This window comes from Acinonyx jubatus, chromosome D4 (genome assembly GCF_027475565.1).
Source record: "Acinonyx jubatus isolate Ajub_Pintada_27869175 chromosome D4, VMU_Ajub_asm_v1.0, whole genome shotgun sequence".
NCBI lineage: Eukaryota > Metazoa > Chordata > Mammalia > Carnivora > Felidae > Acinonyx > Acinonyx jubatus.
In genome coordinates this window covers 73574510-73601530 of record NC_069391.1, presented here as the reverse complement: position 1 = coordinate 73601530, position 27021 = coordinate 73574510, and the positions used below count along the sequence as shown (strand labels likewise).

Sequence of the window (27021 nt, the reverse complement as noted above, 5' to 3'; positions counted from 1 at the left end):
TTGTCATTTCAGCTCTAATCTGCTGTTTAATCTGTTCAATAAGTTTGTAATGGTAATAGTGACAATCTGCAATTACAACTACAGTCTAATAGTTGGCTCATTTTCATTTCTAGAAAATTATTTGGCTCTGTTCAAACATGCTTGTTCTTGTTCTTTTTTTAATAATAGGATCCTCTTTTTTTCCACTATAATTTATCAGTTGCTTTGATCTGCACTATAAATAACAAAAGACTAAGAAAATCATTCAAACTATGAGAAGTTATTTGACAACATAGAAAATTCAGAGATAGGGTAGCTCCAGAGCACTCAAATTCAGCAGATCAGGAATATCCAGGACCTAGGGTCTTTCCAACTTTCTGCTCTTGATCTTCTTCGGCTTTTGCCCTTAACCTTTTCCTCTTATGGTCACAGAATAGCTGCAGTGGCTCCAAGCACCTCATCCTTATGCAGGTTGCCCAGTGGCAGAAAGGATACCTCTTCAAACGTCCCTTTATATGATCAAAGAAGACTTCACCAAAATCCTACAGCAATTTTTTCTTCATGCGTTATTGACCAGAATTTTGCCACATCTTTCCTAAATTAGAAGGTGTTGAGATTACCATAACTGACTTATACCAATTATGATTTGTCTTCTAAATCTGGGAAGGAACCCATTCTCCTCTGAAGTACATGGTGGCTTACAATCTAAACAGAAGTAGCATCCCACTACAAGCAAGATATTGGAAAAAATAACTATTTTGTACACAATTAGAATATGTTCCATTGTATCTATTCCTTTAGAAAAATCTAACTAGGTAAATGTTAAATGAGTATCTATTTTAAGGAATTGTTCAGATTATTTTATTACTTACATGTTTAGGGTCATAAGACTCCTGATTGTCTGCTGGCTGCCTCTCAGAGTTGACCACTTCCTCATTGCGACTTGTAATTATCTTATAATGAGCAAACCTTCATTAGGAATTTTTTTCCCTGTGGAGACTTGTGTAAATACAGTGTTGTGAAAGTGGTCTATGGTTTTATTATTGGTTTGTTTAAACGTTTGCTGCATCTGGGATTCCCAAGAGTTTTGACTAATCTAAGACCTGTTTTTAATAGTAGTATTTCCATGTGGGGAATGCCACACTAAATGTGTAATATAAATTTTTATTCCATCCTATGCAGAGTTCAGATGTGGACCTTTGATGTCTTACCAAAGGCATGTTTGATTTCTATTTTGAGGCTCACAGAGTCAAGCTCTTTTTTGGCTTCCCAGGACCAATGACCATAGTTTTTTCAGTTTTCCTTTTCCAGAAGTGGCAGCTCTTCCAGAGACCTGGTTTTATCCAGACTTTACCCTTCTCAAAGAGAATGTTTTGTTGCACACCTCCAGCGGAACACCATTCACATTAAGAACTGTCATTATAACTGTCATTCACATTGTGCTTTGTTTCCTCTAGCTGGTAGGGGCTCAATTCCAAGCTGTAGCCCTGAGAGACTATGTTGCATCTGAGCTCTCCCCTCTGGGGAATGTCCTTTTTTGTTTCGAGCCCTGTAAAGTATTTAATATTTTTTATTTGTATTTTCTCCAGAAGTTCAATGTATTTGTGGTTACAAGTGAGGGGTCTACGTTAGTTCAGATTACCAAGCTGCCAAAACATTTTATTTATAAACGTTTATTATCCACTTAATGTTTTTCTTTTTTGCAGATGATAATTGGGAGAGTGGATGTTTAGAAAAGCTACTAAGTTCTGTCTGTTGATTTTGTATTCTGCAAATCTTATAAAACAAATATTAGGGTTTTATTTTGCTGTTGTTAATTTTCTTACATTTTCTCTGTATGCAGCTGTACTGCCAGCAAATAATAGCGTTGTCTCTTACTTTCCAATATGTACACCTCTTGCCAGTTTTTTTCCCCCTGTGTATTGCATTGTCCACGATTTGCTATGATGAATAGTAGCAGTATTAGCAATCACCGTGCCTAACTTTACTAGAGAGAATTCTAAGTAACTATTTTTTAAAATCAGGTTGTGGTGGGTATGGGGATGAACCACCCAGATCCCCTTTCAAGGGGGGAATTGTTGTCACAGTTCTTAGGTCCTCAGCTACAGAGAGCTACCTCAGCCAGTGACTGATCAAGGCAGAGGATAAAAGCCCAACCCTATAGATCTACCGTAAGACTCCATCGATTGGTTTATCTCTTTGCCCAATCCTGCGGTCTCCTTCCTTGCATGTGGATTGATCCCGATCTTGTACACTGAACTCTGTATTTTTGTCTATATTTTTGGCTACATCCTATTGATAGTATATGCATTCATCATAATCACTTATTTTCAATTAATTTGTAATTTTAGCTTTTTAAAATCTCTAATCCAAATTTCACTTAGAAAACTTTCTTAATTCTGAGTGTATGTGTGACTTAAACACACACACTTATAGCTACCTTTTAATATTAATTTTCAGATGTTCTTGATTATGGTCAAAAATCATAATCTAATATATTTCTCTAGAATTTACTGATATTTTATTTGTGGCCTAGTGGTTAGTCCAGTGCTGTATATTTTTCACAGCTATTAGAAAAACATGATTCTCTGTTCATTGGGAATACTGTTAACAATATATCCATTAAATCATTCTTACTAACTGGATATTCAGATTTGCAAAGTCGTATATTATTTAAATTTTGACCACTTGATATATTAATCCAATAGAATGCTGTTACAGTTTGACACTATCATCATGCATTTTTCATTTTCTCAGCAACTGTATTAGTATTTCCTTTATGAATTTTGGTCCTATGTTACTTGGGCCATAAAGATTTATAACTCTCTTATCTCCTTGGAGGATTCTACCTTTTCTCAAAAACCTTTCTCAGTTTAATTCTTTACTTTTTACTTCTGGTATCTTTAACTCTAAATATTGTCATATGCTTTATTTTTGTGAGCCCTCACCTAACATAACTTTGTCCCTCCTTTTATTTTAAGCCTTCTGTTTTGTTTCATTTTCAAGGGGTATTTTTAATCTTTCTTGAAAGGTAGTGTCTTTAAAAAAAATTTTTTTTAATTTTTATTTATTTTTGAGAGAGAGAGAGAAAGAGAGAGAGAGAGACAGAATGCGAGCAGGGCAGGGGCAGAAAGAGAAGGAGACAGCAGGCTCCAGGCTCTGAGCTGCCAGCATAGAGTCCAATGCGGGGCTCGAACCTACAAAGTGTGAGATCATGACCCAAGCTGAAGTCAGATGCTCCACCAACTGAGCCACCCAGGTGCCCCAAGGCGGTGTCTTTTAATATGGATATTTTACTCCTCCTGTGGGTGAAATGCTACATCCTGTTTAGATCTGTACAACTAGGCCAGGAAAAGCTAGAAAATTAGGAAAAGATAAGATAGGAATAATTTGCATAAGTAGGAGTTTGTCTTTTCACAAGACATTAGAAACATTTTCAGTGGCTCATTTGTTTGTGTTTCAAAAGGTGCTAAGAAAATGTGCAGTTTGGACAACTAGTTGGAGACAAAGACATCCTGAAATGAGACCTAATCTAAGAGTTTTCAGAGAGCAGTCCTTAGGAGGTGTGCTCTTATGGCTGAGGTAAGCAGTCTGAACAGCTATAAAAATTCTCTCCCTTCTGTTTCCAAGGCCAGAAACTAGAAGTGAAAATCAGTGGGTTAAAAAAAATATGTGGATGTAGAATGTGGTCAGAAGCCTGCTGTTGGAGGCTCTCATAGAAAACACTGAAGTTAACAAGTTTGTTAGAAACGCTTACTTTCCTTTACACTGTCAAGTTCTCCAGTTTCAGATTGACAAAAGGCTGCTGGGAGTAACTCACAAAGCCTATGGGCTTGGCCTGTTTTGTTTTGTTTTGCTTTTACACTGACCAAAAAAAAAAAAAAAAAAATGGCTGCTGAGTACAGATTCAAATACCTCTGTATGGGAGAGTGCTTTCTTATGTTCATGGGTGCCTAAGGCCTGTTTATTTTGGGAAGCTTATTGGTATTCATTTCCACTAGAACATAGCAGAAGGAAGCTAGATCATTTTATTTCCACAAAAGGGGAGTAATAAATATTTTGTAAAAAATTGTTAGGAAGGAAGATCAGTGATAAGCAGGAACATGTCAAGGAATATTGCATATTCTGTTTTAGGAACTTTTGAAGTACGCAGTGCCTGAGAAATCAGAAAAGCTGCTTTTGTTGTAAGGAAATGGCAATTTGAAGGTAATCTATTTCTAAATCTCAAGGGTAGTATTGTAAGCCTATCCAAGGGTCTGAGGTCTAAGTACAAAGGAAAGAGGAAATGAAAAATAGGAAACAAGAAGAACTCAATTTAGAAAAGAAATAGCCTATTCCACCGGAAGAAACACTGGACACAGTTCCTGTACTAAGCCACAGACATTTTCATGCAGGGCTATTTGAATTACCAATAGATTCCCAAGTGGAAGATCAGTTGAGTTGAGTCACATTAGATATGAAAAAATATGGTATGCCCAGTTTGTAGAGGATTGATTGGCCTATTATTTCTTATTGCATTTTTAATTTTATATGGCTGCTCTTCTAAGGAGAAGAAATCAATAGCTCTAGTATGACTTCATTAACTAAGCATTTCTTCAACATTCTTACCTCCGTGGCTATTAAAACAAACTTGCCTAGAAAAGACAGAGTTCTCAGCACTAGGAGCTAGAATCTCAGATCAAAACAAGACATCTGGACCTCACACCAAAGGTACAGACATATGACTCTCGGCAGTTCATGTGATTTCCAGCTATAGACAATAGCTACACAGTCTCTGGGACAGTGGGACTGTAGTAGTTAATTTCTAAACAGCCTGGGATTGCAGTAGTTAATCTCTGAGACCTAGATGCATGGAGAAGGATATATGTCCTCCTACACCAGGTATAGATCTATTTAATTAGAGAGAGGGAGACACAGAATACGAAGCAGGCTCCAGGCTCTGAACTGTCAGCACAGAGCTGACACGGGGCTTGAACTCACAAACTGTGACATCATGACCTGAGCCAAGTCGGATGCTTCAACTAAGCCACCCAGATGCCCTCACACAGCAATCCATTTTTGAGTAATCTCTTCCATGAAAATAAAAGTACTAAGATTCATTCCCCAAAATGCTTACTGTAGCAATGTTTTAGTGGTAACAAGACTGGGTACAACCAATGGCCATCATTAGGAATGGTCAGATGAATTTTGGTATTTCCATTCTATGGAATATAGCTATTTAAAAATGAGTTAGACCCCTATTTATTGATGGTGGATATAGTAGATGACATTTATGGAAAGCTTACTATGCAACAGTTCTGTGCTATATATTTTATAATTTTAAAAAATGAGAACAATTATTTCCCTTACATTATTTTATGGACAAGGAAACCGAGCACAAAGATGGTTACCAAAGATACTAGAGCTAATTAACAAGGAGTCGTGACGCAAGCCTAATCAGTTTGACTCTAGAACCTATGTTTTCTTTATCCATACACTAGTTTACAAATTGCCCAGAGATGGAATGTAAGACAACATTTGAGTAAAAGCTAACAAGCCAAAAAAAGTACATAATGCATTTATGTGTTTGTTTCAATTTGTATGGACATGAAGAAAAGAGTGAGGATGTGCAATGGGATTATTAAGATGGATTACCTTGGGGAGTCAGGTGTGGGTGGAGATAAGTGGAGTGGGAGAGCTCATTACCTCTTAATTTATAATGTTTGCACTGTTTTCCAGTTCAGAGACAGCATGTGTCTAATAGTTGTATCTCTAGCCTAACTGATAAGGTTCTTTGTGCATCCACAATACATGCCAGAATTCATCCATCCATCCAAAGAACACTTACTGAGTTTCTGTTATGAGGCAAGCACTAAGCCAGGCTTAAGAGTACATATGTGAAAGATATCTAGGGGGGACTCACCCAAATTCAAGAGGCAGACAAGTAGAGCATGTGATAAGTGTGAGGACTGCAGCAGCAGCAGCAGTAGCAGCAGTAGTAGTAGGAGTAGTGGTAGTCATAGGGACAGTTAGCATGGGCAGGGCCAGGACTGAGGGTGGTGGTGGGAAGAATGGTAATCTTGAAACATTTCCCAAAAAAGCAGCACTAGACAGCCTCAGTTTAGCAATCTCCTATGCTCCTATGATCTTGACTTTACTATTACTGCCTCCTTTTCTTTCATTTCATTTTCTTGCATTTCATTTCAGTTCAACTTTTGGCTCAGAGAGGCAACTAAGGTATATTTTAAAAAGCCTGGGCTTTGGAATCTGGCAGGTTTGGGTTCAAAATCCTACTCTGTAATATACCAATTGTAAAACCTTGGGCAAGGCATGCATACTTTCTCTAAACCTCAGGTCTTAGGTTTTACCTGTTAAAGGCTGATAAAAAAATTAAGAAAAAAATTCTTTCAATGCAGAGTAAGTGTCCTGGGAATCTATCACTGCATTAAAAACCTTCCAAAAATCGAACAAGAGGACATAACAATTGTAAATATCTAAGCATTCAACATTAAAGCACCAAAATTCATAAAGCAAAGATCAACAAAGAGGAAGAAATTGAAAATAATACAATAATAGTAGGGGACTTCAACACCAACTTACATCAATGGATAGGATCATCCAGGCATTAAATCAGTAAGGAAACAGTGTCTTTGAATGATACATTAGACCAGATGGACTTAACATATAAATATAGAACATTCCACCCAAAAACAACAGAATACACATTTTTTTCAAGTGCACATGGAATATTCTCCAGGATAGATCAAATCTGAGGCCATGAAACAAGTCTCAATAAATTTAAGAAGATTAAAATAATATCATGCATCTTTTCCAGCTGCAACACTATGAAATTAGAAATCAATGACAAGAAAAACACTGAAAAAAATGCCACAAACATATGGAGGCTAAATAACATGCTACTAAACATCCAATGGGTAAACAAAGAAATCAGAAAGGAAATTAAAAAAATACATGGAAACAAACAAAAAGATACATGGAAACAAATGGAAAGAAAAGCAGAAAAGTCAAAAATCTTTGGAACACAGTAAAAGTAATTGTCAGAGAGCAATTTGTAATGATATAGGCCCACCTCAAAAGCAAGAAAAATCTCAAATAAACAACCTAAACTTACACCTACAGGAACTAGAGAAAGATGAACAAAGGCTAAGGTTAGTAGAAGGAAGGAAATAATAAAGATCAGAGAAAAAATAAATAAAATACAGACCAAAAAAACTCAAACCAAAACAAAACAAAACCTCCCACACAATAGAAAAGATCAACGAAACCAAGAGCTGGTTCTTTGAAAAGATAAACAAGATTGATAAATCTTTAGTCAGACTCATCAAGGAAAAGAGAGGACCCAAATAAAAAAAATCAGAAATAAAACAAAGGAAGCAAGAACCAATCCCAAAGAAATACAAAGGATTATCAGAGACTACTACACAGATTATATGCCACCAAACTGGACAACCTAGAAGAAATAGATGAATTCCTAGAAATATACAATCGTCCAAAACTGAAGCAGGAAGAAACAGAAAATCTGAGCAGACCAATTACTAGCAACAAAATTGAATCAATAATCAAAAAATTCCCCAAAACAAAAGTCCAGGACCAGATGGATTCACAGATGAATTCTAGCAAACACTTAAAGAAGATTTATTAACTAACTAGAACTTAAATAAAAATTTGAAGAGAAAAAAATTAAAAATAAATAAAGAAGAGTTAATACCTATTCTCCTCACACTATTCCAAAAAATAGAAAAGAAAGGAAAGCTTCCAAATATATTCTTTGAGCTCAGCATTACTCTGATACCAAAACCAAACAAAGACATTAAAAACAAAACAAAACAAAACCCTACAGGTTAATATCCCTGATAAACATAAATGAAAAGTCCTTAACAAAATACTGGCAAACCAAATTCAAAAATACAGTAAAAGGATCATTCAGCATGATTAAATTGGATACATTCCAAGGACGCAAGGATGGTTCAATACTTGCAAATCAATATGATACACTGACATCATAAAAGATGCGTTAACAAAATATTAACAACAATGACAAAATGAAGCATAAAAATATGATCATCTCAATAGATGCAGAAAAAGCATTGACAAGATTCAACACCTGTTCATGATAAATGCTATCAACAAAGTAAGTTTAGAGGGAACATACCTCAACGTAATAAAGACCATATGAAAACCCCACAGCCAAACCCATACACAATAGTGAAAAACAGAGCTTTTCCTGTAAGATCAGGAACAAGACAAGGATGCTCATTCTTACCACATTTATTCAACATAGTACTGAAATTCCTAGCCACAGCAATCAGACAACGAAATAGAAATAAAAGACACCCAAATTGGAATGGAAGACATAAAACTGTCAGTATTTGCACAATGTATTTCTATACATAGAAAATGCTAAATATTCCATCAAAATCAATTAGAATAAATGAATTCAGTAAAGTTGCAGGATACAAAATGAATATACAGAAATCAGTTGCATTTCTATACATTAATAATGAAGTAGCAGAAAGAGAAATTAAGAAAAAATTCCATTTATAATTGCACCAAAAAGAATAAAATGCCCTAAAAATAAACTTAACTGAAGAGGTGAAAGATATGTACTCTAAAAACTATAAAACACTGAAGAAAGAAATTGAAGGCAACACAAACAAATGGAAACATATTCCACGCTCATGAATTGGAAGAATTCATATTGTTAAAATGCCCATACTACTCAAAGCAATCTGCAGATTCAATATTACTCACTCATATAAAAATACCAATAGTATTTGTTCACAGAACTGGAACAAATAATATTAAAATTTGCATGGTACCACAAAAGACCCTGAATAGCCAGAGTATTCTTGGGAAAGAACAAAGCTGGAGGTATTACAGTCCCAGATTTCAATATATACTACAAAGCTGTAATAATAAAAGCAGTATGGTACCAGCACAAAAACTGACACATAGATCAACAGAACAGAATAGAGAGCCCAGAAATAAGCCCACACTTACATGGTCAATTGATCTACAACAAAGGAGGCAAGAATATACATTGGGGGAGAACACAGTCTCTTCAATAAATGGTGCTGGGAAAAGTAGAAAGATACATGCAAAAGAATGGAACTGGACCACTTTCTCACACCATACACAAAACAAACTCAAAATAGATTAAAGACCTAAATGTGAGGGGTGTCTGGGTGGCATCCAGCTTCAGCTTAGGTCACGATCTCGTGGTTCCTGGCCTCGAGCCCCATGTAGGACTCTGTGATGATAGCTTGGAGCCTGGAGACTGCTTAGAATTCTATGTCTCCCTCTCTCTCTCTCTGCCCCCACCACCCCCTGCTTGCACTCTCGCTTGCTCTCTCTCTCTCTCTCTCTCAAAAATAAATAAATAAACATTAAAAAAATACCTATATATGAGACCTGAAACCATAAAATTCCTAGAAGAAAACATAGAGAGCAATCTCTTTGACGTCAGCCTTAGCAACATTTTTCTAGATATATCCCTGCAGGGAAGGGAAACAAAAACGAAATTAAATTATTGGGACTACACCAAAAAGTCTTTTACACAGCAAAGAAAACCATGAACAAAATAAAAAGGCAACCTATTGAATGGTAAAAAATATTTGCAAATGTTATATCTAATAAGGGATTAATATCTAAAATATATAAAGAACTTATACAAATCAATAATCAGAAACAAATAATTCAATTTAAAAAATGGGCAGAGGAACTAAACAAACTTTTTTCCAAAGAAGACAAGTATAGATAGCCAAAAGACACATGAAAAGAGGCTCAACATCACTAGTCATTAGGGAAATACAAACCAAAACCACAATGAGATATCACCTAACACCTGTCAGAATGGCTAGAATCAAAAAGACAGAAAATAACAAGTGTTGACAAGGAGGTAGAGAAAAACTAACTCTTGGGTGCTGCTGACAGAAATGAACATTGGTGCAGTCACTGTGGAAAACAGTATGGAGGTTCCTCTAAAAAATTAGAAATACCATACAATCCAGTAATTCCACTACTGGGTATTTACCCAAAAAAACAAAAATGCTAATTCAAAAAGACTAGGTACCCATATGTTTATAGTAGCATTATTGACAGTAGCCTGGATATGGAAGCAGTCCAAGTGCACACCACAGATGAATGGATAAAAAAGACATAGAGAGGTAAATAGATAGATACATAGGTAGATAATGCGATATTACTCAGCCATAAAAAAAAGTATGAGATCTTGCCATTTGCAATGATATGGATAGACCTAGAGGGTATTTTGCTAAATGAAATAAAACAAAGACAAATACCATATAATTTCAGTTATAGTGGAATCTAAAAAACAAAACACGTAAATAAACAAGAAGCAAAAAACAGACTCTCAAATGAAGAGAACTGGTGGTTGCCAGAGAATAGATGAGTGGGAGGATGGGTGAAATAGAGAAAGGGGATTAAGAAGTAGAAACATCCAGTCGTAAATTAAATAAGTCACGGAGATAAAAATTACAGCATACAGAATATAGTTAATAATATTGTATTAACACTATGGTGATGGATGGTGACTACAGGTGACTACAGTTATCATGGTTAGCACTAAGTAATTATTAGAATTGTTGAATAAACATGCTGTACGACTGAAACTAATATAAGATTGTATGTTAATTATATTTCAATTAAAAAACTCCCCAAATTTAGAGATTGAAAACAACTACATAGTGCATTTTGCTTGTCAATCTGCAATACAGGCTAGGCTCGGCGGAGAGTTCATTCCTGCTCTACACGGCATCACACTAAGGCTGAAGGATCCTCTTCCTAATTCACTCTCATGGCTGGATACTGCAATTTGGCACTGGGTCCTTTCCATATTGGTCTCTCTCTGAGGCTCCTTGGACTTTCGCACAGCATGGAGTCTAGATTCTAAGAGCAAATGTTCCAAGGGATAAGAAGTACAAGCCAGCAATCTCTTCTGGCCTGGGCCCAGATATTACAGACCTACCCCTGCTATATTCTATTGGTCAAAGCAGTCACAGAGCCCTCCCAGATTCAAGGTAATGATTGTGTTAGGACTTTGAGGAATACAAGTCTGTACAACTTATGGTCAGAGAAATTCCTGAAGCAAAAAAAAAAAGCAGGTCTGGCAGTAGGTAGTTAGATGATGTGAACTAAGGCGATAAAGTCAGGGGACATGGCCAGAGCAACAACAGGGCAATACTACTACCTGATCTGCTGTAGGCTGTAAGCCCCGTGAGTTACAGGAATCTTTGACTATGGAAACAAATATGTGCTCAATAAATGATTACAGAATGAATAAATGACTGAATGACTATAAAAAATTGGCCCTAAATGTAAACAAATTCATATTTTTCATTCTCCCATTTAATTCATTAGAGTGAAATGGAAGTCCTAAAACAAAATCCCTCTCCCTCTAGTGAAATTAAAATCTGAAAGAACTTACAGTTCATTTTTCTCACCATCCTAATTTCTTATTTTGTTCACTCCCAGTTAGAGTTGCTTCACTCACATGGAGTCCTAATTCCTTTGTTTGCAGCTATGGCCTAGAACATCTTCCACTTAGATGGGTGAAGCTCTCTCAAACCCTCTAAAATTAGGTTAATGCAAACTGACTTACCTCACTGCTCTGGTTTTCTCAAGTTCATACTGATCAGCAGAACACATAAAAACATCAATGGGTGCTACACCCAAGAATACAAACGAATACCAAGTCGTGACAGTAGTTTCTATCCAAGCAAAGTTATTTCTCTAGATCCCAGCATATGGTATAATCCAGACCACAGTTGTGTTGGCAGTCAAAGAACATAGCAGAGACTTAATGTTTTCTTGGAAAAGGTGGGTAGGCAAAGAAAATGGCAGAAAGAAAATCAAAGATGTGTTTTATATTCTTCCTCTTCTAAGACCAACACCTAATTTATGAGATTATCACATTCGTTTTTAACTTTTGAAGCAAACCTGAGTCCTAAAGGCATAGTGTTTGGGCACAAGCTTTTAAATTTCCTTTCTAGTCCTTAGAATTTTAACAATATCATTGAATTTTTTTCTCTACATCAACCTGACTAGTAACAGTTTCCATTTAAACATCTGCTTAAAACAAAAAAACCCTCCATGCCAACCCTTACCCTGACCCCACCACAGCTGAACTCACAAGCTTGACTCATATCTATGGTTTGAGCTTATGAAATGAACAAGTTGGAACCAGCATGAGGGAATGGGCTGGTAGAGACCCCGATGGTGAGGGGCCAAGGTAGTGAATTCCAGGACCTGAGAATGACCCACATGAATCCAAAGCTGAATTCCACAGTGATTTTCTTTTCCTTGCATCCTCTTTGAAATGAAGAGAAATGAGATTTGGAATTACCATCCTAGTGCCACCTACCCATGCCAAGCACTAAGAATTCAAATCCCAAATGTTTCACACATTAGTGTTTCCAAATCTTCAGGAATTAAATAGCTTTTACAGTTTAAAATACTGGCTACAGTAATGGCTGAATAACACAACAAAGGGAAAAACAGCTCTTGTGAAAAAAAAAAAAATTACTGTACCTACCAGTACCTAAAACACCTAAAATACCTAAAACAGTATACTGAAGCACTCCCTATCTTGAGATGACCATCTTCTGACCCCACAAAGCACCTCTTTTCCTAATAATCTGACATTAACTCAAGTGACAGTGTCAGTTCTCATAGGTACACCAGGAGACTCAGTCTCCCTAAATAGTACTTGGTCCAATTACCAGTTCTTATGTAGATATCCACATGAGCCCACACTGGATGTCAATATGTACCTGTTTGGTGAAAAAGGTCATATGCTATTATGATAATAACAATCCTGCCCTAATTGTTTACCACTCACCGCTCCTCCTTGTGAGATTTCAGACCAAATATGTACAAGAAGAAATAACCAAATGGGAAACAAAATATCTCTATATTAATGGCAAAAACCATACACAACCATAAACACACCTGTGTATGGCAAGCCTGAAGGTATGCCATCATAGTTCAATATCCTTTCGTATTTCTAGAAAATACAAAACAGAGGAAATAAACTAATGGCAAAACCCAACAGAGCTGAACTCTCAACTTCATATAAGAAAAAAGGGAATATTACAGGAGAACCCTGAAATATGCCCAGCTCAGAAACCGTTTGAATTAAAAGAAATACTTGCTCACGGAAAAATTAATTAAACTCAGCAAACAGAACTAGTCCTCATAGAAACAGAGTTAATACAAAGAACAGAAGAAGAATATACTTGGTAACCTGAGAGAAATTTGATAGGATATTTTATTAAGGGGGGGGAAAGGCTGCTGTGAAAAACAAGCATTCAGGAATTTGGGAAATTAAAAACATAATTCCAGAAACACAAAACTAAGCTCAATGGAAGGCTAAATAGGATGGACCCTACTGAAGACAGAATTAGTGGGGTGCCTGGGAGGCTCAGTCAGTTGAGCATCTGACTTCAGCTCAGGTCATGATCTCCCTGTTCATGAGTTCGAGCCCCACATCGGGCTCTGTGTGGACAGCTCAGAGCCTGGAGTCTGCTTCAGATTGTGTGTCCCTCTCTCTCTCTGCTCCTCGCTCGCTCGTGCTCTGTCTCTCTCTCTCTCTCTCTCTCTCTCTCTCTCTCTCTCTCAAGAATAAATAGAACATTTAAAAAAATTTTTTAAAAAAGACAGAATTAGTGAGCTGGAATATTAATCACCTTATTCTTGCAGAGAATATATAAAAGAGAAAAAAGAAGAAAAGATAAGAGACATGGGGGCTCTAAGGTCTCAGATTCAGGACAATGGAATGAAGAAAATCGAAAAACGGAAATATCTCCCTGAGTTAAAAAAACAAAACAAAACATTGAGCATCCATTTGATTGGAATCTGCCTTACCAAATGGCAATCAAGAAAAACAATTATTGAAATACCTACCATAGTCCTAGTAAAATTTCAAGTATTAGATGAAAATACTAAATTATCCAGACACTAAAAAATTACAATAGGTCAAGAGTCAGATTGACTATAAAATTCTCATTTGAAATGCAGAACACCAGAGGGTGAAGCAATAATGTCTTTCCATTTCTGCAGGAAATTTCGCCCTAGAGTTCCGTATCACTTAAAACCAGTATTTAAGGCTGAGGGCAGAAGAAATATTTTCTATAAAACTTATCACCCATGGGGCGCCTGGGTGGCTCAGTCGGTTAAGCGGCCGACTTTGGCTCAGGTCATGATCTCGCGGTCCGTGAGTTCTAGCCCCGTGTTGGGCTCTGTGCTGACAGCTCAGAGCCTGGAGCCTGCTTCAGATTCTGTGTCTCCCTCTCTCTGACCCTCCCCCGTTCATGCTCTGTCTCTCCCTGTCTCAAAAATTAAAAAAAACGTTAAAAAAAATTAAAAAAAAACTTATCACCCATAAAGTCCTTTATTCAGAATTGAGCAAGAATGTATTCCAGAAAGAATAAGGTATAACCCAAGGAAGAGAAATATATCAAATAAAAAAAGCTATAGTGAATAAAAATGATACTAAAAAATTGTTGATACTAAGTTTGAGTGGCCTAATACCAATGTTTTGACATCAATGAGAATAGAAACATAATGTAACAATAGAAGTATGATAATAACATTTGATAGAATTTGATAATTTGATAAAACTTGATCTAAAATAAATTGGTAGATTATTTCAGAAAAACATGGAACTTCTCAGAAGCAGTGTGGGGAGATTTTGAGTGCTGAGGGTAGAGTCCCAATGGGAGGAGGAGGGAGAGGTCATGGGTCCTGTAGAATTTTGATGCTGAATGTAAGCTAACAGTTTTATTAGAAATGGATTGTTTAGAACCTTTATATGAAAAATTCTGAAGTCTGGAACGCATTTATCCAATACACTTGCAGATAAGAGACTGTGGACCTCGTAGCCATTTAGCAGAAAGTGTGGCACAGAGCTTTTGCTCTCACAGTGAGTAAGCGCTATATTCTGGATAATATTGCAATGTGCTAATGCAGTAGAGTACTTAAACTGAACAAGAAGAAGCTATGCAAAAGAAAAAGGAAAAGTGTATTGTTTGAAAGACCACTAGATTGGTCTTTCTCAAAATGCAGTCTGGGGACCACCTGCATCAGATGCTCTGAAATGCCTATCACAGATTCGGGGGCCATATGGCAAATGTTCTAAGTAAGTTTCTGTGGGTGAGGCCTGGAACCTGATATTCATCTCCCTTAGAACTCCAAAAGTTCTTTAGCTATATCTCGTCTAGCATTTTGCCTCTCTGCTTTGTGCTTTGTGTATGCACTTATGTCCTCCCCATTATAAGATTCGAAGGTTATTAAGGCAGAGACTGTCCTTGAAAACCCTGCAGTACACAGCACACTGCCTTTCATAGAGATATGCACTGACATATTCAATTGTGTTTATGCTTCTCCACAATATTATTATCTGTTAGAGTGTAAGATGAGTTGATTTGCTCAAACAGAACACTGTGCAAAAAGTTGTTTTAATAAATGTTTGAGAACAAAACTGTTTTGTGCCCTTTTTGTTAAAAAAAAAGAGAGAAAGAGACAGATTATGGAAAATACTCCCTCACCATGATCCTTCTCCATTAGAAGGATTTTAATATGTATGCATACATAAACCTAATGCATCATTACAACAAAAATAAATAGCATCACATCTATAAAAGTAGGTGCAAAATATATACAGAAGACTTATCATTTTTTAAAAAATAAGCAGGAAAGTGTTCTCTACAAGAAATCTCCTACCCTGGCCTTGCTATCATCCTCCTCTCTTACAGCTAATGCCAACAGCTGATAGGATACAGCTGGAGCTTCCTCTAAGGTCCCTAACCCAAGAAAAGATGAAGGGAATAGAGAGGTAAATAACTACCTACACAGCATTTCATACTAATCCACCCCTGCACCCTTTCTTTTGTCTCTAAGATATTTCATCAAGGTGTTAAATATGAAAAGGGCTAACCTTGTATCATACCAGGACAAATAGTAGAGAATTACATAAGACACACAAAAGCATACGATAAAAATACAATTTTCTTCATTATATTGGGAGATGTTAACATGCACATAAACAAATACATTTCATTATTTGTTTTGAACGTTAACTTTCACTAGTATTTAACGTAAGTTTCCTTTACTGTTATGTCTGATAAAACAAAGGCTCTGAGGTGCCAATCTGGCTTGTGTCCTTCTGAGAAAAGAGTTCAGGAACAGTGTTACAGCACATTCTCCCATAAAAATAGCCCTGAGAATGTTTACGATTAGGCCTCCTGGAATAGATAATTTCCATTTCTACTCTTGACATTTATTCCTAAAATATCAGTGGCGAGGAGGTTGGGGGGGGGGCAGTGCTGGTACACAAACCATCTCTGGGCTTATGCTATTGATTTTGGAACTTTGGATATGAGATGGTTTGGAAAGTCCCATCTCCACCTGTGATCTGAAGACATACAGAATAAGTTAATAAGCATCATGCGTGAATTTCCAATACTGGGAAAAGGAGAGGCCACATCAACGGGATAGAGCACAGAGAGGAAAACAGTCTCGTGGGAGTGATTCTGAGACTCATTAATGTACCTTATCATTGATTCGGCAATAGAACCAGCAGGAGTCATCCTAGCCTCCCATTGGGAAGCAAATAATTATTCACTGGGAAAGGTAATTCAAATGTAGCTCTTATAGAAAGCAAATTAGCATATGTAAATCATACTATCCAATAAAAAAAAAAATACCCTGGGAACAAAGGAAATAAAGTGTAGAATAAAAGAATGTAAGCTATAGCAAGGTACATTTCTCTATTTCCCTAGTTTTCACCTCCTGATTCCTAAATTACCTCTGAACTAAAGACAGAAGTGACAAGAATCACAAGTCAAAATAATACAAAATGAAGCCCTGTTCATGTGTGCAAATACATAAAATACATTGTATTACAAAGAATTCCAATAACATTGAAATACAGTTGTCAAAATACAAAATAATATGTTTTGGTAATTAATGTGCTGCTTTATTAATAAATAACAATATCCGGCAGCTGGTCTGCTAACTACCATAATTTTATAGTAAATTGTATTACATGATGTCTGCAACAACTGCAATGGGATGTGCATGGATGGTTCACCATCCCATCAAAACCACAATGAGATATCACCTTTTAGAATGGCTATTATCAAAAAAGACAACAAATAAAAAGTGTTGGCAAGAATGTGGAGAAAAGGGAACCCTCCTTTACTGTTGGTAGGAATGTAAAATGGTGCAGATGCTATGGAAAACAGTACAGAGGTTCCTCAAAAAATTAAAAATAGAACTACCATAAAATCTAGCAATGACACTTCTGGATATCTATCCAAAGGAAAAAAACACTAATTTGAAAAAGATATATGCAGCCCCATATTAATTGCAGCATTATTTACAATAGCCAAGATAGGGAAACATTTTAAGTGTCCATTGACAGATGAATGGAAAAAGAAGATATGGTATGTATATATATATAATGGAATACTTTATGTCAGCCATAAACAGAATAAGATCTTGCCATTTGCAACAACATGGATGGGCCTCGAGTGTATTATGCTAAGTGAAATAATTCAGGCAGAGAAAGACATATACCATATGATTTCACTTATATGTGGAATCTAAAAAAAAAAAAAAAAACAAGACAAACAAATAAGTAAAACAAAACAGAAAGACACTCATATATAGAGAAAAGTCTGGTGGTTGCCAGAGGGGAGGAGGGGAGGAAGATGGGTGAAATAGGGGAAGGGGATTAAAAAGTACAAACTTCCAATTATAAGGGCACCTGGGTCACTTAGTCAGTTAAGCATACAACTCTTGATTTCAGGTCAGGTCACGATCTCACAGTTTGTGAGTTCAAGCCCTGTGTCGGGCTCCTTGCTGATAGCACAGCACACAGCCTGCTTGGGATTCTCTCACTTTCTGCCCCTCCTCCACTTGCTCTCTCTCTCTCTCTTAAAATAAATAAATTTTTTTTTAAACTTCCAGTTATAAAATAAATAAGGGGCTCCTGGCTGGCTCAGTTGGAAGAGCATGTGACTCTTGAACTCGGGGTTGTGGGTTTGAGCTCCACGTTGGGTGTAGAGACTAGTAAAAATAAATAAACATTTTAAAAATTAAAAAAATTAAAAAATATTTAAAATAAAATAAATAAGACACAGGGGTACAATGTACAGCACAGAAAATATAGTTAATAATATTGTAACAACTTTGAATAGAGAGGATAGTCAGTTTACCACGGTGATTGCATCACAGTCTACATAAATCTCGAATTTATGTGTTGTACACTTGAATCTAATACAATATTGTATGTCAACTACACTTCAATAATTTAAAAAATCTTCATCCTGAGCCCCTGACCCATTTCTTCCACCATCAGTATAAGAACTAGCATGTTTGTTTTGATGCGTGAGAAGCATTAAGAAGGCCCCTGATCTTTTCAGTGTTTCCCTCCAGGGTGTCTAAGGATGGGGACAAGTCCTTGTGATTATGGAGCTCTTGAGGGTTACAATCTTGAGACCTCTCATAAAATAAACCTCAAGACTCTTTCAATCCCTTTCCCATTGTTCAGGGCCAACCTAAAGGTTGCCACTGAATTTAAACACCCTTGCAACTTGGATTACAGAACACTAGGGGACTCGTGTTTGGACTTACACAGCGGTTTCACTTGCAATAACTCTTAACACCCAGAAAGCAAACTGGAGTCTCCTATGCCAGCCTTGGGAAAGCGTGGGACTAGGGGAGCATTGAGGCTCTCCTTGTAAGGATACCCCTATCTGACATATTTGCTTGTTGGAGATAGGATTGCAAGTCACTGGGGCATGCCTATACCACTTCCAGGGACTTGGGTCTGTCTTGTGCCTGAAGTCTTAACTGTATTATTACATCTTCCTCTTGGAGCGTTGCAGTCATTGTCTGCTTTTCTTCTTCAGCCCTGATTACCTCTCATTAATCACAGGAATTCAGGCCACTCCCGGGGTTTCTGGTGAAATCTAATAATTCCAACATATAATTTTCTCCCATTCAGATCTAATCTGATTTCTTCAAGCTGGGCTCCCTTATTCTTCATCATGAATGGCCAGTTGTAGACATCCCTCCAGCATGAGCTAGTAATTAGATTTCTCCCTTTTGTGTGGATGCACAGTTGTGATAATAACTGATTCCCAGTGGGTTCTACGACCCATTCTGCAAGGCCAACCAACCGAGAATATAGAAAGAATCTGGAGAGCAAATCCATGACAAATGCCTGGAGCCGTGGCTCTCAAACTCAGCTGCATGTTCCAGTCACTGAAGAAGACTTTGAAAAACGCAGAGTACAGAACATACCCCATACCAAGTAAATCAGAATATTTGGAGTAGGACCCAGGCATCATTACATTATTATCACAGCTATGAAAAAAAAATGTAGACAATTCAATAAAATTATTACCTTGCTACCTCTTTGGGCGGGAAGACCATGCATTACTATTTTGCATTTTCTAATTTCCTTTGCAATTTTAGCTTTTTGTTTCACTATGTATGGCTTTTGTGATAGGCAAATGTGGATAGGTAATCCACTTTTGCTTTAATAAAATCAACATTTAAATAGTAATGGAAAGGCCTTATAGCTTATGGAAAGACAAAAAAGAAAAATCCCCTTGCTCTGAGAAGCACTGGGAAAGATGACGAGTAGAAACAGCAGGAGAAATGAAAACAAGCTTGTGTTCCTCTCACTTCTGGGGAAGACTTGAGCTTTCCAGTAAAGTACATGACATGATAACTCTCCAGTTCTCACTCTGGAGTTCATGAAGTTGATGAGCTTTGGTCAATCCTGCAACCTCCTGAATTGTGTGAGAAGTACTGAGTTTCCATGAATATTTTTCTGGTAAAAGACTTGACTGAATTAAGCATAATCTCAAGGAGATTCATGACCCGACTGCCTCAGATCCTCACTGTTTGAAAGTGTGAGTATCACCTGCATGGGAAACAGTAGGGATTTTTGTTAAGATGCAGGTTCCAAGTTCCACTCCCGGCCCAATGATTGAGAAATTTTCAAATAAAAAACAGGTACTCTTTTATTATAAGTGAGACCCAATTATTCCATGGGTCATACTAAAATAAAATAAAATAAAATAAAATAAAATAAAATAAAATAAAATAAAATAAAATAAAATAATTCCATCAGTGTTACCTACAACCAGATGGATGAATCTGAAAAGCATTGGGCTACATGAAAGAAGCCAGACACAAAAAGCTACATATTGTATGATTCCACTTACACTGTGTTGTTTCTAGAGGTAAGCTTACAAAGACTGAAATCTGATCAGTGGTTGTCAGGGGTGGAGGGTAAGTGAGGGATTGACTAAAAGGGAGCACAGTGGAACTTTGGGGGGTGATGAAACTATTCTGTACCTTGAGTGTGGTAGTAGTTACATGATGTATATGTGTAAAAATTTATAGAACTGTATACCTAAAATGGGTGAATTTTATTATATGTAAATTACACTTCAATAAACCTGACTTTTAAAAAAATTCATCGTTCATCTGAATTTCACATATAACTGGTCTTCCTGTATTTTTATTTTCTAGATCTGGCAACCCTATCTTGTGTTGTGAAATTGACTCCTTTTTTTAAAATGAACCTTCAGTGATTCTTAGGCACACCATCCACAGATGTTTCATAACCAATGCTAGAGCTCTTTTGTAAACTTAATACTATACCTACTACCAGTCATTGGACAAGTGAGATTATATCACTTGTTTACTAGGGCCTGGGACAGCTCTGATCCCTGCCTACAGTGGATTTTTACAGTTACTGAAAACAACCATGTGCTTTATACCATAGGCTGCCCAGTTTTGCAAGGTACAGTGGGTAGCAGGAAGAAATTTTGTTTTGATCATTCCAGCCTGGCAATTTCTGACAGCCCCAGTGCCTCTTTGTGGGCTAAAACCAGGAAACCTGGTTGAAAAATTGCTAATGAAGAAGGAATAAGACCGTGTTTTCCTTTCTGTTTCAGAAAGGGATCTGACTGCAGACTCATTAACCGCCGTTTTGTTAAGGGAACATTGCCACCTAGCAACAGAATCAAGACTCCAGACAAAGAACTGACTCTGGCTACACATTTTCAAGTGCACAGATTTGCAAGTTCAGGTTTTGATTACTTTCCACTTATCATTCAGGGTCTGTAAGCCTTCCATGGAATGCAGGGACAAAAAGTCATTTACCAGTAAAGCCCATGTTTGTGAAAAGTAGAAAGGATCTCTAAAAAAGGAGAGTAATATAAATAAGAATGGATTATTCCCTTTAGTATGCACTGGTAAGTATGAGAATAAAACAAACAAAACTAAATAGACTTTGTTGAAAGAAACTTTTCTGCCAGGAGCTATGTGGATGAAATTCATATTTATTTTGCAATTCATAAAATGTCCAAGTCCCTGGCATATACAAAAGGATGAATAAAAATTACCAGACTAGAATCTCACATATAAAAACAGCATGGCTTGGAAGCATTAAGCTTTGGCTCCTACTGGAGATTCCAGGACCAATTAAGTGCTCCCCCAAAACCTAGCTAATCCTATAGCTTTCAAACTCAAAATTCACAGCAAAATTCAAAGTCTCATGTCACGTGTGTTTCAAATAGAGAGGATAAATCTTTCCATCAGAAAACAGAGATTGACTAAAAAGGAGCACAGAGTGTTAGAATTTCCCAAGCATTTGATGTAGGCCTTCCCCCCACCCCACCCCCGCCTCTTTTTTATAAGGGGACTGAAGCTAGTGAAAAAAAGAAAACTCTTTTCAACTTGTCAATTTAATAGTTACTCTTGGCTTAGTGCCACCAATCTTAATAAATATACCCTTGTGAGTTGTAGCAACAAAAACCGTATTGCTGTAATAAATATTTACTGTCCCTTATTTGATCCTAAAGAATTGTGATTTCAAAGTAGTATAGTCTTACAGTTGGTTACTAACTATGGATATGTCCTACAAATTTGTACAACATCCAACAACAAGATTATCTTGCATAGAAAAAACTTTAAACATTTCATCTTTCAATCAAAATAATCACTTTTTTACTTACAATGGGCCAGATATTGAGCTACAAGCTTATATAAAAGAGGTGGATATCATTATGCCCATTTTACAGATGAGGACACTAAAGCTTGAAGAGTTTAAAGTAATTTGGCTCAAATCACACAACCAGTTAAGTGTCAGAGCTACGCTTCTATGCCACTGATTATAACTCCAGAGAGTGGGACAGATGCCTCACTAGCAAAGTCAGTAATGAAAACTTTAAACACGTGGCTACATTTTATTTAAGCCAGGCTGAAACAGATAATGTCTATCTACCTAGTCAACCTACTTCACCTGTGTCCTGAGAGAAGGTTGTTGAACCCAAAATAAACCCACAGCCAGATCCCAAGGCCACATTCTCATTACAGAGTTTCATCTTAGCACAGAAGACTCAGATGCTTCGGGTAGGGCCGTGCACATTGGATGATGTTCCAGTAATCCACCTAAAACTTAATGGATTAACAACAACAACAACAAAAACTTAACGTATTAAAAGACCAACGACATCTATTTTGCTCATGAATCTGCAGTTTGGACAGGGATCAGCACAGACAGTTCATCTCAGTAAGAGCTAGCACAGCTCAAAGCCTGGAATTAGAGTCATCTGAAGGCCTTTTCAGTTTACATGACTGGTGATTCTATAATTGGAATCTTAGCCAGGGCTGTTTGCCAGAACACCCAAATGTGGCCTCTTCTTGTGTCTGGGGCTTCCCTCACAAAATGGTAGTTGGGTTACAAAGGTGAGTACCCTTAGAGAGAAAAATCCAGAGAGAGGTTGGATTGCCTCTTATAACTTAAACGTGGAAATGACTTAACCTCACTCTTGTGGGTTGAACTGTGTCCCCTCAAAAGACATGTTTAAGTTCTAACCCCCCAGTACCTATGAATGTGTACCATTTTCTTTAAAAATTGGGTCTTACTCAAATTAAGATGGGGCCATATTGGATTAGGGTAAGCCCTCATCCAATGACTGGTGTCCTTAGAAAAAGAAGAAAATTTGGACATGGACACACACAAGGAAGAATGCCATGTGACAATGGAAGCAGAGATTGGAATGATGCATCTGCAAACCAAGAATGCCAAGGTTTTCTGGCAATTACCAGAAGCTAGGAAAGGGACTTGGAACAGACTTTCCCTCAGAGCTCTCCAAAAGGAATGAATCTTGATGATGTCTTGATTTCAGAATTCTATGCTTGAGAACTGTTAAGAGGATACATTTCTGTTGTTTAATTCACCCAGATACTTTGCTGTGGGAGCCCTAAGAAAGGGATTCACTAGTGTCTGCTGCATTCTACTCACTGAGACAGCTAGGAAGGCCCACCCAGCTTTAAGGGAAAGGTGAAGAGACTCCAACTTTCGGTAGAGGCTAGCGTATGTGTATATGTTATGTATATATATGTATGTTATATTATATACATATGTACATATATTTGTGTATATATGTACATGTATGTATATATGCATGTGTGTATGTGTACACACACACACACTCACACTCACACACACCTGAATATAAATATATGTATATTCTTAAAGGCAACAAGAGCAGAAAACATTTTCCATTTTCATTTATTCCCACAACATTTATTTATGCTTATTGTTTTTTAATATAATTTATTGTCAAGTTAGCTAAATACAGTGTATACAGTGTGCTCTTGGCTTTGGGAGTCGATTCCCATGATTCATCACTTAGTTACAACCCCCAGTGCTCATCCCAACAAGTGCCCTCCTCAGTGCCCATCACCTGCTTTCCCCTCTCCCCTGCCTTACCCCCATCAACCCTCAGTTTGTTCTCTGTATTTAAGAGTCTCTTATTATTTGCCTTCCCTCTCTGTTTGAAATTATTTTTCCCCCTCCTTTCCCCCATGGTCTTCTGCTAAGTTTCTCAAATTCCACATATGAGCAAAAACATATGATATCTGTCTTTCTCTGACTGACTTATTTCATTTAGCATATTACCCTCCAGTTCTATCCACGTTGCTGCAAATGACATGATTTCATTCTTTCTCAGTGCTAAGTGGTATTCCATTGTATATATAAACCACATCTTTTTTATCCATTCATCAGTTGATGGACATTTGGGCTCTTTCCATAATTTGGCTATTGTTGATAAAGACAGCTGTGAATGGACTTCACTATATGGTTTGAAATAAAACGAGTGACAATCTAGGGCATTTATCCACATGCCCATGCTAATTTAAAGAACTTTGTGGTCCAAGAAGCTGGGTTCTTAGAATGTTGTGCGCTCTTCATTCCGAAGGGGCAGCCAATTCATGCATTTTGGCTGCCCTGACATGTGAGATATGGTGATATATAACCCCAGGGAGCCCATTCCCTTTGTGTCTAATGTCAGTGACAACTGCTAAGGAACAACTCTTTGTGCTCTCAGTCCAACTCTGAACAAACTGAATGATGGCCTTTAGGTTATACCAACTATGAGCCCTGGAAGAGGGCACAAAGAAGTTGAAAATGTTTCCTAGTGCAAGTGTCCTCATCTCCCTATCAATGAGCTTTAATACTTTTATGTTTTTCCACACGGGCAAGAGTTGGGGAAGGGGAGGGAGAGAAACAGAATTGCCGAAGCAGAGCAAGACTGAGACATTTCCCCACAAACATTTCCCGCTGTCTGTTTGGGACTCTCTGATACTAGCCTTCTGGTATAGAAATCCTGTCTGATTGTTTTTATCAGAGATAAAAAGCATGTACGGAGATACTCAAAGAAACAGGATCCAGGAATTACTTTCTATGTAACAAAAGGCCAGTCTCTGAGAACTTTAAAACTATGAACTCTCCTTTGGTGAGAAGTTCTTGAGTCCCAAATACATGAAAGAGATCACTGGCATGGGAGACTCGTGTCCTGAGTCTTTTAGTTCTGCCTTTTCCACCTAATGGGTCGCTGAAAATCTTAGAACTTCAAGTTGGAAAACTCAAACACAATGAAAGGTATGCAGTATTGTTCAAAAAATTATTAAAGTAATGAAATAATTTCTCAGATTCTAGGCTGTACATGCTCTCTAAGACTGCCCCACTTGATAGGAGTTAAAGGTTGCTAGGGCAGGTGGAGAGCCTGGAGGAGCCAGGTGAGCCCTACCGCCCCTGAATTTTCAACCCTTCTGGGAGTAAAAGACAATACTGGTACAAAGGGTGGCTCTGGCGGCTTCTTTCATCACATATTCATGAAGAACCCCCATACCGCCTTTGCCTTTTTCTTTGTGGTCTTGCCCTCTTTGGAGTCTTTGAGAGCAGTTGTTCCACTCAGTCCTTGAAGAAGGCTGTGTCCCATATGACATAGATGAGGAAACAGTGCCTTCAGACACTCTGACTTAAGGCCCAATAGGGATCCAGGGTGATCCAGCACCACTGAACCCTGAGCACAAGAGACAAGGCCCACATCAACAAAGGGGCCCTGGAGAACACCAATTTTGGCAACTTCAAGTTCATAAAGACTCACAAGGTGGAAACCAACCCTGATGAGCTAACAGTTCACATCAAGGACAAGATCTGGTGAACTGTCATCCTACATGGCTGGAAAAAAAAATCACGTTCCCAAGAAAGGGCGATGCCTGCCATGACAACATCCATGCTTGAAGACATTTTCTTGTGCTCACATATAAAGCCATTCACATCCCTGCTGGGATGGCACCCAAGTGCTGCACACTCACCTGATCAGGCACAAAGTCCTGTGGCCTGGATCAGGCTGGGGGTGGGTGGAGAAGAGGGCAGGAGAAGGCAGATGAGAGCCAGGGATAAGTAGGAAGGAGGAATTCCAATTCCATCCCACCCGCTTCTTCATACTTTCATGTTTTCATTCTTTCTGACTCAAACATCCATCAAGCTTACCCTCACCCTCTGTCTCATTTTCCCCCAAATTCCTTCATGGATGGCTGTACCATGAACACTCCCATCACAAATGAACAGGCGATGCCTTTGTCCTGCATGAAGTCACCAAGCCAGGCATGACGGAGAGATTGTGTGAGGAAGTCCTCATCTTTGAGAAGATACCCAGACAGCAGGGGACCTAGGTTGAGTTCAGATGGGTTTCCAGACAGCTCAACACTCTAGACACAACAGAACCTCCTTCTAGGCCTTGCCCCAGCTTTCCCAGCCACAGTCAGAGCAACATTCACACTACAACACACACCCTCACCCAAGGCCCACTCTGTTCACTGGACAGTGGCTACATTTGCTAGAACACAGAAACAGGGACAAGTTTTCAACAAAATGTCCTTGTACCTGAGCCCCTTCAGTGCTGTTCTTGCATGGTTATCAAGGATGGGCAGTCAGGTGAGCTGGACCCGGCCGGGAGGCAGTATTCATCATGTTCATGGCTTTGAATCCGGTTTTTGTCTGGAACAGGAAAGTGACCTGAGTGTTACTTGTAGACACAAATATTTCTTGCCCAACCCTGGAATGTCCTCTTCCTCTCCCTGCTCTGCCAAGACTTTCCTCTGCCCTCGTCCTCCGGCATCCTCCTGTTGAGGAAGGCAAGAGAGGAGACAGGAGGCTACCCCTCATCTCACCTGGGCTACAGTTCCCAACTACAGACGACTGAGGTAACTACACATATTTCACCTACCTGTGTCATCACTAGATGCTGGGAACTCACAAGCAGGTCACTGACGAACCCCTTTTCAGGGGGCCAGGGGTTGGGCAGGAGGTAAACGAGGCTCAGAGACGTCTCATTGACAGCCCTGCACCTACAGGGGCTGTGAGGCCTACAGCTTCCTTCAGATATTACACTGCGGAAATCTAGCACTATATTGTTCCTTTGCTTTGATGTCCTCAATCCTCTTGCTAGTTTTAACAGATCATCCACAATTAGGACACCCAAACCTTTCCTTTCCATGTAAGGTGAAACCTCTTTTGTGTGCCTGTCTTCTCCCACAAAATCAGCCATCCTCCAAAGAACTCACCCTTCCAGACACACCTACTCTCCTCTCTCTTCAGTGTAAAATGATTCTTAGCAAATTCCCCCACACATGCCAATA

The 27021-nt window shown here is 38.0% G+C and overlaps 1 long non-coding RNA gene across 1 annotated transcript in view; it reads right to left on the bottom strand.

Moving 5' to 3' along the window:
* The window catches only part of LOC128312230 (uncharacterized), a 90242-nt gene that overhangs the window by 46272 nt on the left and 16949 nt on the right, over positions 1-27021 (bottom strand). The window contains exon 2 of the long non-coding RNA XR_008291246.1: positions 26267-26380. This is a non-coding gene — a long non-coding RNA (uncharacterized LOC128312230). The remainder of the gene's footprint in view (positions 1-26266; positions 26381-27021) is intronic.